Genomic DNA, 12,435 nt, shown 5'->3' with positions numbered 1-12,435 from the left:
ACACACTAGTGTATTGGCTGTTGCTGAGTACTTGCAGTGTCAAGGCTTTCTTTTCCTCTCATTCTGTCCCCCAATCCCTGCAGTGAGTAGGCTGAGGGTTAGCAAGAAGCTGGGAGGCGACATGATGTGGATAGCTAAGCCAAGTTACCAGAGGATTATTTGATTCCATATAGTTGTTGTACTCAGCAATAAAAACTGAGGAGAGCGTTTTTTTGGGAAGGTAGCCATTGCTACCAGACTGGCTGAGCATCAGCCTACTTGTTGGAGGTGGTGAGCGATGGCCTTCACATGGCTTGTGGTTTTGTTGGGTTTTATTTTTTCTTTCTTTTTATTTGCTTCTTAAACTGTCTTTGTCTTGACCCACAAGTTTTTTTCCTTTCTCTCTTCATATTGTCTCCCCCATCTTGCTGGAAGAGGGGGAAATAAGCAGCTCTGCGGTGCTTAGCTGCTGGCCAGGGTCAATGCACCACCATAACACAAAATAAACTCAGAATTATTTGACCCTTTCCAAATGCAAATATTAGAGGTAAGTAAAAATCTGTTAATTAAATTAATTGTAACAATTCTAATATTGGTAACTTTAAATAATCAAAAACCTTGGAATAAAACTCACCTTTTGGTGAGAACAGTTAAGATTTTCTTTTTAAGTTAGGGAATGCCTATGGGTGCAGGCATAATACATGCATATATTATAATACAGATGTGCATAATTAATTTCTTCACAGCTGGGGCACAGGATTGATGGTTATTGTTTTGTAAATGTATGCAGAGCATGCAGAAAAAGGTTAGATTGAGCTCGCAATGACTGCATGAAAAAATTGTTGGAGCCAAATAGCCTTGAGAAAATGAAGAAACCAAATCTGTGGAGTCCAATAAAATTATCATAAACTACAGCAGGCAGTATATGTACAGAAATAATCCGGAGAGCTAAGAGCAAGTTTTTAGGGGGTGACTATCTAACCATGGATAAGTAACAAAATATTCTGAGCATATGCAAGAGCTAGACAGACAGTGGCTAGACAGTGGGCTCATTGGGTCATTAAGGGACCAATACTGCAGAATTAAGATATTCAGACATCTTGCTGAAGAGCCAAATGAATTAATTTTGTAGCATTCTACATCTTAGAACTTTTGGGAGATAACAACTTTGGATCTGGGAATAAAATATGATCAGGACCTGAGATATAGTGAAACTAAACTGTAGAAAATTAAAACCAGATAAAATTATGGTTTTCATACAGCAACACATATAATTTGAAATTCATAGCCATGAAACGTTATGAAGACTAAGACCCTGGTAATATGTTTAAAAAAGCCAGAGTGGTTATTAGTGTATATTTAACTATAGTAACAGAAGTACTATTAAAGCTTATATGTCTTTGAACTTCTTGGATAAGTTAGCCACTGAAAGTGCTGGAGTGGAAGCAGGTTAATGCATAACTAATTTTTATGGCTGCTTAAACCTTCCTCTGAAGCATCTGGTGTTAGCCATTTTGAAGCATATTGGGCAAAATGTTACATTGCTCATATTAGGATTTAAGAGATCAACGATATACAGTACTTATAAAGCATATCTGAAAGTAAATTTAAGAAATTGTAGCTGACAAAAAGCGGTCATCAATCGCAAAACATCACACTGAAGAGCTTTCAGTGAATTTTCACTGGGTTTTAAATCTGCCTTTTGATTATTTTCATCAGTGATAATGAAATAAATATAACTTTGTATATGAAAAAACCAAAGTGACTGCTGCAGGGGACTGGAAGAATAGTAATGAGTCAGACCAATCTGAAAGAGTGAGTTAGATCACTTGGAAAGCTGAATCTATTCTAAATAAGGTGTGTTTTAATTAAACCAAACACTGGGTAAATCTATGTAATGGGGAGTAATATTCTGGAAAACATTGACTTTGAAAGTTACCTACTAATCCTGGTGAAAAAGCATTTTAAGACAGTATGGCTAAGAACATTTATGTTTCAATTTAATCTACAACATGATGTGAAGAAGTAATTTTGACTATCGGTACAAAATTAATGAGACTGATGCTACAATACTACATACAACTTTTCTCTCCATATTTTTAAGTCTCAATGTCGTTAAGGAAAAGTTGAGAATTTGAAAAGGGAACAGAGAAGAGTTAATATTGGGGGTCATATTGGAGAGAAATAAATAGCTGGAAGCTAAAGGCAAGCACTTCTCCGAAGAGGTTAATTAACAACTGGAGTTAGTCTACCTAGGGAAGTATGTACCTTCTCCCAGTGCATTTGGCACAAGCTTAGGGCTTTTGCAGAAAATATGCTGCAGTGAGAGGTACTACTGATTTCTGCACATGGGTAACAGAGCAGAATTTGATGTCTGTTGATAGGTGATCAAGTGATTTCATTTTCTTCTTTGTAGAGTAGGTTTCCTGTTGTTTTCTTTTAGTTCCTGTATTTTGTTGAAGCTATTACAACACCTCTAGACAGGGAAGAGGTATTGACAGCCTTTATGATCTTTCATGGTATTTTTAAAATCCTATCTTTTAATGAAATATTCAGGAGTCTTGTTCTCCACTCTGTAGGACTGCTTGTCTTCCATTTCATGTTGCAATCATTCCTATTCCTAAATAATTTTTACAAAAAAATAAAAAAAATATAAAAGGAAAACCAAAAAAATATAAAAGAAGAAGAGCTCTTCCTCAGAGAATAAATAAGGTCTGGCAGACAGTATTTCTGTGTTCACTTACTGCTTTTGAGAATGACCTGATTGCACTTTTTGGAGGTATTCCACATTTTTCACATTTGCAACATCTTCAAAAATCTGTATTCAGTGTATGGATTATGTGATCATCTGTTATCTGAAAAGCAACTGAAAGTTAAATAACAACAGGTTGCCTGGTGTAACACTAATGTGGCTTTTGCTACGCTTGTAGTAATATGGTCTTCCATAGCTTAAGTAGTGAAATCCTTTTTGGCTTATGTTCTTTCTGTTGCTCAGTAGCAGGAGTTTGCCACAGAGAGCATTTACTTCTTACATTCAAGATGAACTGGTTATTTTTTTCCCTCAGAATACGAGGCCAATGTGTAGGAGGAAAATTTCACTCTTAGATAATTAATACAAAGTCACATATATGGTGTTAGAAAATATTTGTAGTTAATAGCTAGTCTTTAGGTTTTATATGCAAAGTAAATTCTGATGGTTCCTTGCCTTGCTTTAGCTTATAGGTGGTGTATATATTTTATAGATTTCTTTTTTCCCCCAGGGGTACTGGTGTGTGTATATATTTAAATATTTTTATAAGTGAACATAGCGTATGAGTATGTTCACACATTAACACAAATATTTTAAAACACAACTTTGCTTTATTAATGCTGTTGCACCAGCAAATACAGATACTTTAACACAAATTATGTAAGTAATTTAATTGTATTTGATATTAATATGGTCCATTTTTTTAAGAAATTCTTATCAAGACTAAGTATACTTTTCATTCTGAAATGAAATGTTGCTTAGGGAAAGAGCTTCAAAGAGTTTTCTCATCTTGCTTCATCTAATGAGTAAATACCATATGGATGTAAAAGGTGTGGTATACATCTTAGTTATCCTTGCTAGGTTGTATTTGGGCTGATATTTCTGCATGAAACTAGATTTTAATTTGTCCAATACCTTCTCAAAAGTATTTCCTTTTGTGAAATTGTTGTCTCTGCGCTGTCACTAATACATTTTTTTTTTGTGTGTTACAAACGCCCACAAAGACATTATCAGTAGTCACACATTTGTTTTCTCTGGTACCAGCAACATTCTGAAGGACTACAGGTTTTACATTTCTCAAAGTTAACAAAAAACTGTTTTAGCAGTTACAGGGACAACGTCCAAAGTAGATGCAGTATGAAAGGCAGTATGCTGAGCAGTTAGCACTTAGGAAAGCACTTATTTTTGCTAACTTTTTATGCAATAAACTTACATAGGTGACAAGGTGACACCCTGATAAGATTTGTATATGACACTGTTGCCAGTTAATTCCTTATTTGAAATATATGTCTGAATTTATGATATGTAGAAGTGGTGTTGGACTTTTGTGTAGGTGGAAATTTTTACTCATATCATTTTTTCTCTTTCTGTCTGTCTTGATCTATTTTTTCAGTTTATCTAGGTTCCCATATTCATTGGAGGCATTAACTGTTGGTTCTGTTAATGGGATCCTTTTAGCTGTTAATGCTACCATTTATGAGATACCAGAATGCCTGAGGAAAGAGATTATTCATCAAATAAATTTTTCAATTGTTTGCTGTGGCTGTGGGTCTGAATAAAACATGCCTCCTGCAGAACACAGTTATCTTTCCATTTTGAATTGTTTCCCTGCATAAACGCTGATATGATTTTATTGCTAATAAGAGTAATTCCAGTAGAGACAGTGTCTAAAAATATTCTTGATTATGGCATTTGCAATATTTTAGACTGAGTACTTATTCATATCAAGGTAGTACTTGCACAAATTGTAAAAATTAAAGTGACTAAGGTTGTCCTTGTCTATCAGGGTGAAATCTTGGCCCTGCTGAAGAGGTTTGCTCCATTTGTTGTCTGAGAGTTCTCTGAACGATTCCAGGAGGCTTGTTCCAGAGCGCTTTTTACAGTGCCTGCTCAGTTTGCCTCACTGCAAACTGAGCAGCTGTGTAACAAAAGTCATCAGCAGTACAAAACTGGGCAGCTGCAATTTAAAAGTCCCCTTTCTGGGAACCCAGTTGCCAGTGGAAAGTACTTGACAACACTTGGTTTGCATGTATAGTTCCTTCAACCCTAGCTAAGGTCAAAGCTAGCACGCACGCTAGCTAAGCGTGCTAATGCTAAAATATTTAGCATGAAGTCTCACATGTAATGGTAAGTGCTGTGGTAAAGAGAGCATTCAGATTGTATTGCTGTCCTCTTCTTTCACCAAATCTTCACCAAACACAGCATAAATTCTGGAGCCATATTGTGTACATTGGATTCAATATTGACTCAAACCTGAGTCTACAGGTTGAATCCAGTGGGGTGAATTCTAATAGCTCTCTGAGTACTGTTTACACTTCTACAAATAAAAGGAACCAATCTCAAAAAGCGTGCTGCTTATTGTAATATGAGACAATTCTAGCCTCATATGAGGTAATAAGAGGTAATTCGAGTGCAAAAGTTGCATCTGATGGATGTTTCACTGCACATGTACAAATACATTCTTTATCTCTGTCAAGTCTGAGATATATATGTCTGTATGTGTGTATATATATACATGAAATCAATTCGGATCTTTTTTTGATGACTCTGACAGGCTGTAATTTTCTGCTTTTGTGCTTTTAAAGAGTACAGACAGAAGGTTCAAGTAGTCTTCCATTTTGTAACCACCATTCCATGCCTGCTTTTCAACTGTTCCTCCTGTTGTCCCCTCCTCCACGTGGCAATTCATTGCAGGTGCATCACTGCAGGGGAGATAGTACTACAATAAAAGCATATCTATTTGGAAAATTATCTCCTGGAAATTGAAATTATCATATTTGTTAATGTTGCAACTTAATCATGCAGAAACTCACAATCAGAGAATTAGGGCTCCCAAAATTACAGTAATTTTCCTTTTCAGCACATGATAGGATTGTGTTCACCTGGCTGAATATTTATCTTTCATTTGTTTCCAAAGAATATGCCCATCTCATCATGATGAAGGTGCTTTGGCCACAGTAGATTTTGCCATGCAAAGCTAAAAAATAGTGGGTGCTTAATTCCAACTTCTTTTTCAGTATGGTTTAGACTGGCAGTGACCCCAAATAAAATGTAGAGAATAGGTATAAATCAGGGCAAAGCAAAAGAAAACATGGAAATGTGAAAAAAGAGATTGTATTAGGCACTGAAAGTCACAGCTGTAGAAAGAAATGAAATTTATGAATTATGGGAACAGTACATTCACCAATGTGTCCTCTTCCATCAGGACCAGACTAGCTTAGATGGCCATTCATCAAATCAGCATGGCTGTCAGTATAACAAACCTTTTTGGTTCCCTTTGGGTTCTGTAAGGTAATGGATAGGAAGGCAGCACCATTGTTTCCCATTTCCTTATGCTTGTGCATTATTTGTGTGCTTCGGGCTAGAGAAGGGAAGAAAACCAACTATTTTGTACTAGAAAATTAATTCCCTTTGTTGAAAGTTATGGCAGTGTTTTTATAACCAGAGTAGGTGCTTGTACCATTCACTAAAAGTGTTACATTCCAAAATAAATATATGCTCAATTGAGTTTCTGTTATGGCTACATGCCTACCCATTTTCATAGTAGTAAAAACAACAAGAAGTGTTTTGACACTGGCTGAGGGGAGACCTTATCAACGCCTACAAGTATCTCAAGGGAGGGTTGAAGGAGGAGGGAGCCAGACTCTTTTCAGTGGTTCCCAGTGAGAGGACGAGGGGCAACGGGCACAAGTTGGAACATAAGAGGTTCCACTCAAATATGAGGAAAAGCTTCTTCACGGTGAGGGTGACGGAACCCTGGAACAGGCTGCCCAGGGAGGTCGTGGAGTCCCCTTCTTTGGAGATTTTCAAGACCCGCCTGGATGCAGTCCTGAGTAACATGCTCTGACAAGCTCTAGGCAATCCTGCTTCAGCAGGGGAGTTGGACTAGATGATCTCTATGGTCCCTTCCAACTCTAAAAAATTCAGTGAAATTCAGTGACATCAGCTAACACTTCAGCAGCAGCTAGGGTGTTGTTTTTTCCTGGCTGTTGTGCTGGCTATTACTGTTTAGGAGCAGTGGTACCTTGGAAACCCAATCTAAAGTCAAGCCCTGTTGTTCCAGACACCCTACAGACAAATAGTAAGGATAAAAAAACCCCCAGATTCTCACTACCTCTGACAGCTTGCCATCTAGTTTTAAAGCTGAATTTAATGAGTAGATAAAACAGATAAATAGGTATGGGAAGGTAAGATTATAAATCATGACCATAAATTAAAAGCAGAGGTCCCAGTTCACTGATTTTCTATCTACCATATTTACTTGCTGAATGCCATTTAGACTCTTTTGCTTCCCCAAATTTACTCTTAAAATAGAGCGTGGCTGTCATACACATCTGTTATAAAATTCTTATCTATTACCACACATGAGGTGTTATTGAATGGTGTGGCATTTATACTTTTAGAGGATGTTCTGTTATTTTGATATGAGTGATGAGATAGCTTAATGGATTTTGCAGTGTTATGAGACTGCATATTCTTGCATTAAATAGAAGGTTAAAACAGTCAGGAAATACTATGTGTATTTCAGTATTAGTTATATGTGAATTCAAGATGCTGGCTTACCTTTGTATTTGGTATGGGTATTACAGATACCTAAATTATTACTTCAGGTGATAGATTTCTAATGTCTATTTTAAATCACCTTGGATGTCTGTGAAGATGTAAAGGAAGGGAAAATTTGGATGTAATTTTTTAGTTTTTATCTAATTTGTATAATTGCTAATAAATACGTGGTCTGCATTCAATGGTGCTCACGTTTGTATAATACAGGTAATAGTATTTTCTAACTTAGAAGAAAAACAAGTTCTTGAAATTGAAGGATAATATTTGTAATGTGGGTGAGGCTATGGTGTCTCCGGAAAGAATGAGTAAACATCTTAAACTTTCATTCTTACACTAAAAATCTCCTGTTCTGACTATTTCGTACATGCTCTGATGTTGGACAGCTGTGGGAAGGGGTAGATTCAGATGGACTCTATTCAAGTTCATTTAGTAATCTGTACAAAAGTTGAAGAGGTTAGGGGGCGGGAATCAATCTTTTTGGGGTAGTCATTTGCTGCAGAGATGTCTGCAGTGTTGAAGCTGTGATTTCACATTTTCACCTCTAACTGCTTAGCCCATATCAGCAAAGGCAATATATCCATTAATGAGCTGTTGAGAATCTAGATAATGTATTCTATTCAGTTAATTATTTTGATAACTATAATGTATTCTATTCAGTTGGGTTATTCAGTACCTAAAAATTAGTCCTGGTTTTAATTATTTCTCAGTTTGCTAGTTAGCCATCCCAAAGCTATCCTGTGGAAGGTAGGGTTAAGGTAAATCAGTGTGCAAGAGTGGAGCATTTTAGATTGGTACTTAAAATGTTTGCGTCAGTCACATTTCATGTGAAACCATGACTGGAAAATTCCTTATTTAAACTGTTCTTCCCCTTCCAACAACAAAAGACTGCAGCTCATTTACTTGTTAACAAATTGACTTGTGTTGTGTGTTGTGATATAGGTTTCTCAGATTATGTCATAGTTTTCTTTGAAAAAGTAAAATAAAAGAATAGGAAGGAAGGGGGCAAAAATCTGCTCTACCTCTGTCTTGTTTCTTTCCTTTTCTCTGGGGGATACTAGCAATGTATTTTCCATTGCCATTTAACTATGTGACTTGTATGAGTCTGTACAATGTCTTTACCACTTGCAACAAACCTAAATGAAAATCCTGGATGCAAACAGTGATGTCCATGGTCAAATGTTGTTGCTTGAATGCACCTCTGTCACTGATTTCATAACAATGCAGGAAGGAAAAGTACGGAAAATTATTTTATGGATGAAGGCTTGTTGTCTCCTAACTCCTGCATGTTTTACACTTTTTCTTCTGTTCGAAAGCACTCTATATGGCTGTGTCTTCCATTTGGCCAGTGAAGGTCAGATATATTCCTCTTCAGCCAGTTGAGTGAGGGTAGTATTGTGTTCCTACCTCCAAGAGGCTTAGGTACAATGGTGTCCTACCAGTTCTTCAGCCTTGTATACATTGCTGTGGGTAGGTCATAGCACCTGTGTTTAGACATGACTTAAGATTTTCTATCTTCTAAATATAGGGTGGGTAATTTTAATGAAGTTTGCCCCGTTCTTTTTCTAAACTTCTTGCCTACAATTGAACTTTTGTTTGTACTCATTTCTCCAGGAGATGCAAAAATAGGGAGCTTAAAGAGGCTACTTTACAAGTTTGCTGGTAGTTTTTCTAGTGACAGCTTTTTGGATTGTGAGATTTGGGTGTTGCTTCTTTTTTGGTGAGAGTATTCAGCACATTTTTCTGGTTATGTTGGCTCTTTCTTGATTTTTCAGTAAGAATCAGTTACTTCATGCTGTCCTTTCAGTAGTCTTCAGTGTGCTAAAATATTGAACATGTTGAATCTTTAACAATAAGAATGTCTTAGATAAGGGAAGGAAATGCTCTGATAAGTCAACTGCCTGTCTTGACAGACACCAATGCTTTAGCTTTAAAATATGTTAATTTTACTGATGAAGTCTATAGTTACCTAGATCTCTATTATTCTGCCTCAAAGATCTTCAGGCCCCTGCAGCATCACATTCTGGAATCTGGGGCCCAGAATGTGAAGCTGAATTGTTAATTAAAAGAAAACTTTTTTCCCCTTCAAAAAATATCACTTAATTGAATTAAGCAGTAGGTATGGGGGAAGAAGGAGTAACTTAAAGTTTTGCTGAAGCTTTGCTTCTCTGGACAGGAAATTCTTGAGAGGGAAACAATTTGAATAAACGTTTTAGAAGAAATATTCACAACATTTAAAATGAAAAAGTCTCTGGGGGAACTGGGAGGATTTCTACCTAAATATGCCAGACGGGAATTTCTCTTGTGAAATTTCCCTCAAAATATAGATTTTTTTGATCTGCTTTGTATGGAGACAGGTCATAGGCCTATTACATATAAGCAAGAATCAATCATAGTATGAAACAGAGACTAGAGGCATTCCCTTTGTACCTCACACCATCAAAGTGCCTTTTATTCAAATGCCCTACATGAAAATCAGTTCTCAAAATCCTCCTGGAAACAAAATCAATATAATATTTATTTAAACAAATATGGAAGAAGATGAAGGACATTTTTATACCTTCTAATGGAATTCTGTGCACAGATTGGTGGGCTAGCACTGACTCTATGCCAGTATGACATATGCTGAAATGTAGAACAAATTCAGATCAGTAGCTTGGACTAGAACTATTTGTTGGCCCAGAACCTCTGATAAGCTAATGGATATATACTGCTTGCAAATGCAACCAGTTTTATGTCAGCTAGCTCAACTTTTTTGTGAGGGTACTTCAGTTCCAGGATTACCTTCCCAAAATCTGGACCTCCTCTAAATGACTTGTCTAAATGCCAAAATGACAGAAGCAGAATTGAAAATGTCTGCTCCTGGCTGTTAACATAGCGATTGTATAGCCTATTTGTTCTTATTTTATTGTGCCATGGAAAAGGTTGTAATTATATGATTTTCTAGAATTGCAAAAAGGGGGAGAAAAAGACCATCTAATATCCAGTTAGAGACATAAAATATTTGGCTCCTAATTCTAGAGCAGTCTATAGGTAACAGTTTTCAAAATCTTGATTACAAAATTTTAGGACTTATGCTCTGTTTCCCTGTACCTGATATTTACTGTATGAATTGGAAACTGGCAAAAATCTTTTCCATAGTACAAAGGAGAGTCTGGATGAATTGGAAAGTACAACTTAATTGTGAACATAATTGCACTTCTTCCAGATAATTGCCATCGTAATTCAAGCAAGACAGCTTCTAACAGTTAGGTCAGATTTTTAATTTTATGATCTAAATTATTAATGAGAATATTTCCATAATCTTTCTGCATAAAAATTGACTTCATAACAGAGAGGTCAGCTGGCCATGTCTTGTAGCCTTTCTGATTATCAGTGATAATCAGAAACTGTTTTCCTATAAATTTGTGCTGCTTTTATGCTTCCTGACATACACATGAGATGTAGGTGGAGAATTACTTAAAAGCTTTATGAAGCAAAAATTAATTTTGTAGGTTCTAGTTGAAAGAAAATTAAATTAGACTATGCATGTAGGGTTAAGAAACATGAAGGGTTAAATAACAGGTGTACACAGGAAAAGTATTTAGCTTTTTTTTTCTTCTTTTTGAGCGATTTAATACTTTGGGAATATTGAAAGCCATATTGAGTCAATTATAGAAAGCCCAATGCAGGCTACTTTTCACAGTGTGGCTGCAGTCACACAAAATGGTATGATGCATAAAGACGACAAGCAGATCAGCACAAGAATGCATAATGCTATTGTATAAATCAGTAGTGTTTCCACATCTGATAGGCAGTTGTGTTGAATACAATATATCTTGAGACTGATACAGTGGTAATATAAGGGGACTTGAGGCAAGTGTTGAGGGTGGTTAGGACTATAAAGATTTTTATAAGAGGAGACTGAAAGCTTGAGATTATTTATGCACAAGATAGATTGGAAACTTCTATAACCTGTCTCCTAAAGCAAGATTTAGGCACATATCCTGTACCATCAAACAGAATAAATTCAAAACAGATAAGATTTTTGGTTTTTTTCCTGAAACACAAAGGAAAGACAGATTTCAAGGACACAAAGACTGAAATTTAAGAAGATTCAGAAAGACATTTGACACCTTTCTCAACGAGAATTTTAAACAATCATATGCTTTTTTTAGAAAAGACAGTTTTTAAAAGAAGTGCCTGAGGCAAACATATACTTTTAATATAATGGTTTTTACATCTTCTTGTGATGTATCTTGGCTGGGCAGCATTAGAAATGTTGAGTTAGAGTCCATATATTGGAAAAAATAGACAATTATTTTTATTCAGGAAATGCTGCTTAGAGTGGTCTCAATATATAGAAGGGAAAGGTAGGAAGAGACAAATTGCAAGGGATCATAAAGCATAGTATGTCTTTGAGCACTACAATAAACAGGCTATTCAGTCTTGCTACAGTGCAGTTACCTGCGGTAGTAAATCTGCCAGACACTGCTATGCTATAAGGAAGAAAAGGGGCTGAAGTAAATTCAGTCTGGCAAAGCCACAAGTAAGAGAAGCTGGTAATAGCCTGCACATGCCTCGAAGGCATTAGGGTCTAAAATGGAGGCAAAGTGATTGGTGTGATTCACAAGTGTCTGACAGAGAACAATAAAATGAAATGAAGCGAGAGTCTATGAGGAAAATGTCTGACTGGTGAGATGTTTATAAGCCGTGGACACCCTCCCATGGGAATGTGAGGGACAGCCCATGAGCTGGGATTATGAAAAATGCATTGACTAACAAATGAGAAAATTTTATCAGTCCCATAAGAGCAGAGAACTGAAGGGAATGGTTCTATGAGAATCCATGTCTCTACCACCTATGATGCCCTTTTTAATACTCTGAAGACTTCCTATTGAAATTCTCGTGGAAAGGTTGCCACTCATTTCAGTCAAGGTGGATCAAAACTTTAATACTAATACAGGCTATGTTTATCATAGTAATTTGTCTAGAAGCAAAGGTAGCAGTGCATAAAAAATGGTTATACCAGTGTGAGGATCATGGGAAAATAGGTATTCAGTACTCCTTTAGCTGTGTGCTTGGAGCTGTAGAGATAATGCATAAGCTGAATCTCTGTTTTCCCTTATAGAAAGAGTTAATTAGTTGCACTGGGGGGGGGGGGAATT

The 12,435-nt window shown here is 36.4% G+C and overlaps 1 protein-coding gene across 1 annotated transcript in view; it reads left to right on the top strand.

Annotated features, from left to right (window-relative positions):
• Positions 1 to 12,435, top strand: part of ABCA13 (ATP binding cassette subfamily A member 13) — a 182,501-nt gene that overhangs the window by 97,657 nt on the left and 72,409 nt on the right. The window lies entirely within an intron of this gene.

The sequence above is a fragment of the Calidris pugnax genome, unplaced genomic scaffold (assembly GCF_001431845.1).
Source record: "Calidris pugnax isolate Ruff unplaced genomic scaffold, ASM143184v1 scaffold8, whole genome shotgun sequence".
NCBI lineage: Eukaryota > Metazoa > Chordata > Aves > Charadriiformes > Scolopacidae > Calidris > Calidris pugnax.
This window is presented reverse-complemented; position numbering and strand designations above follow the sequence as displayed.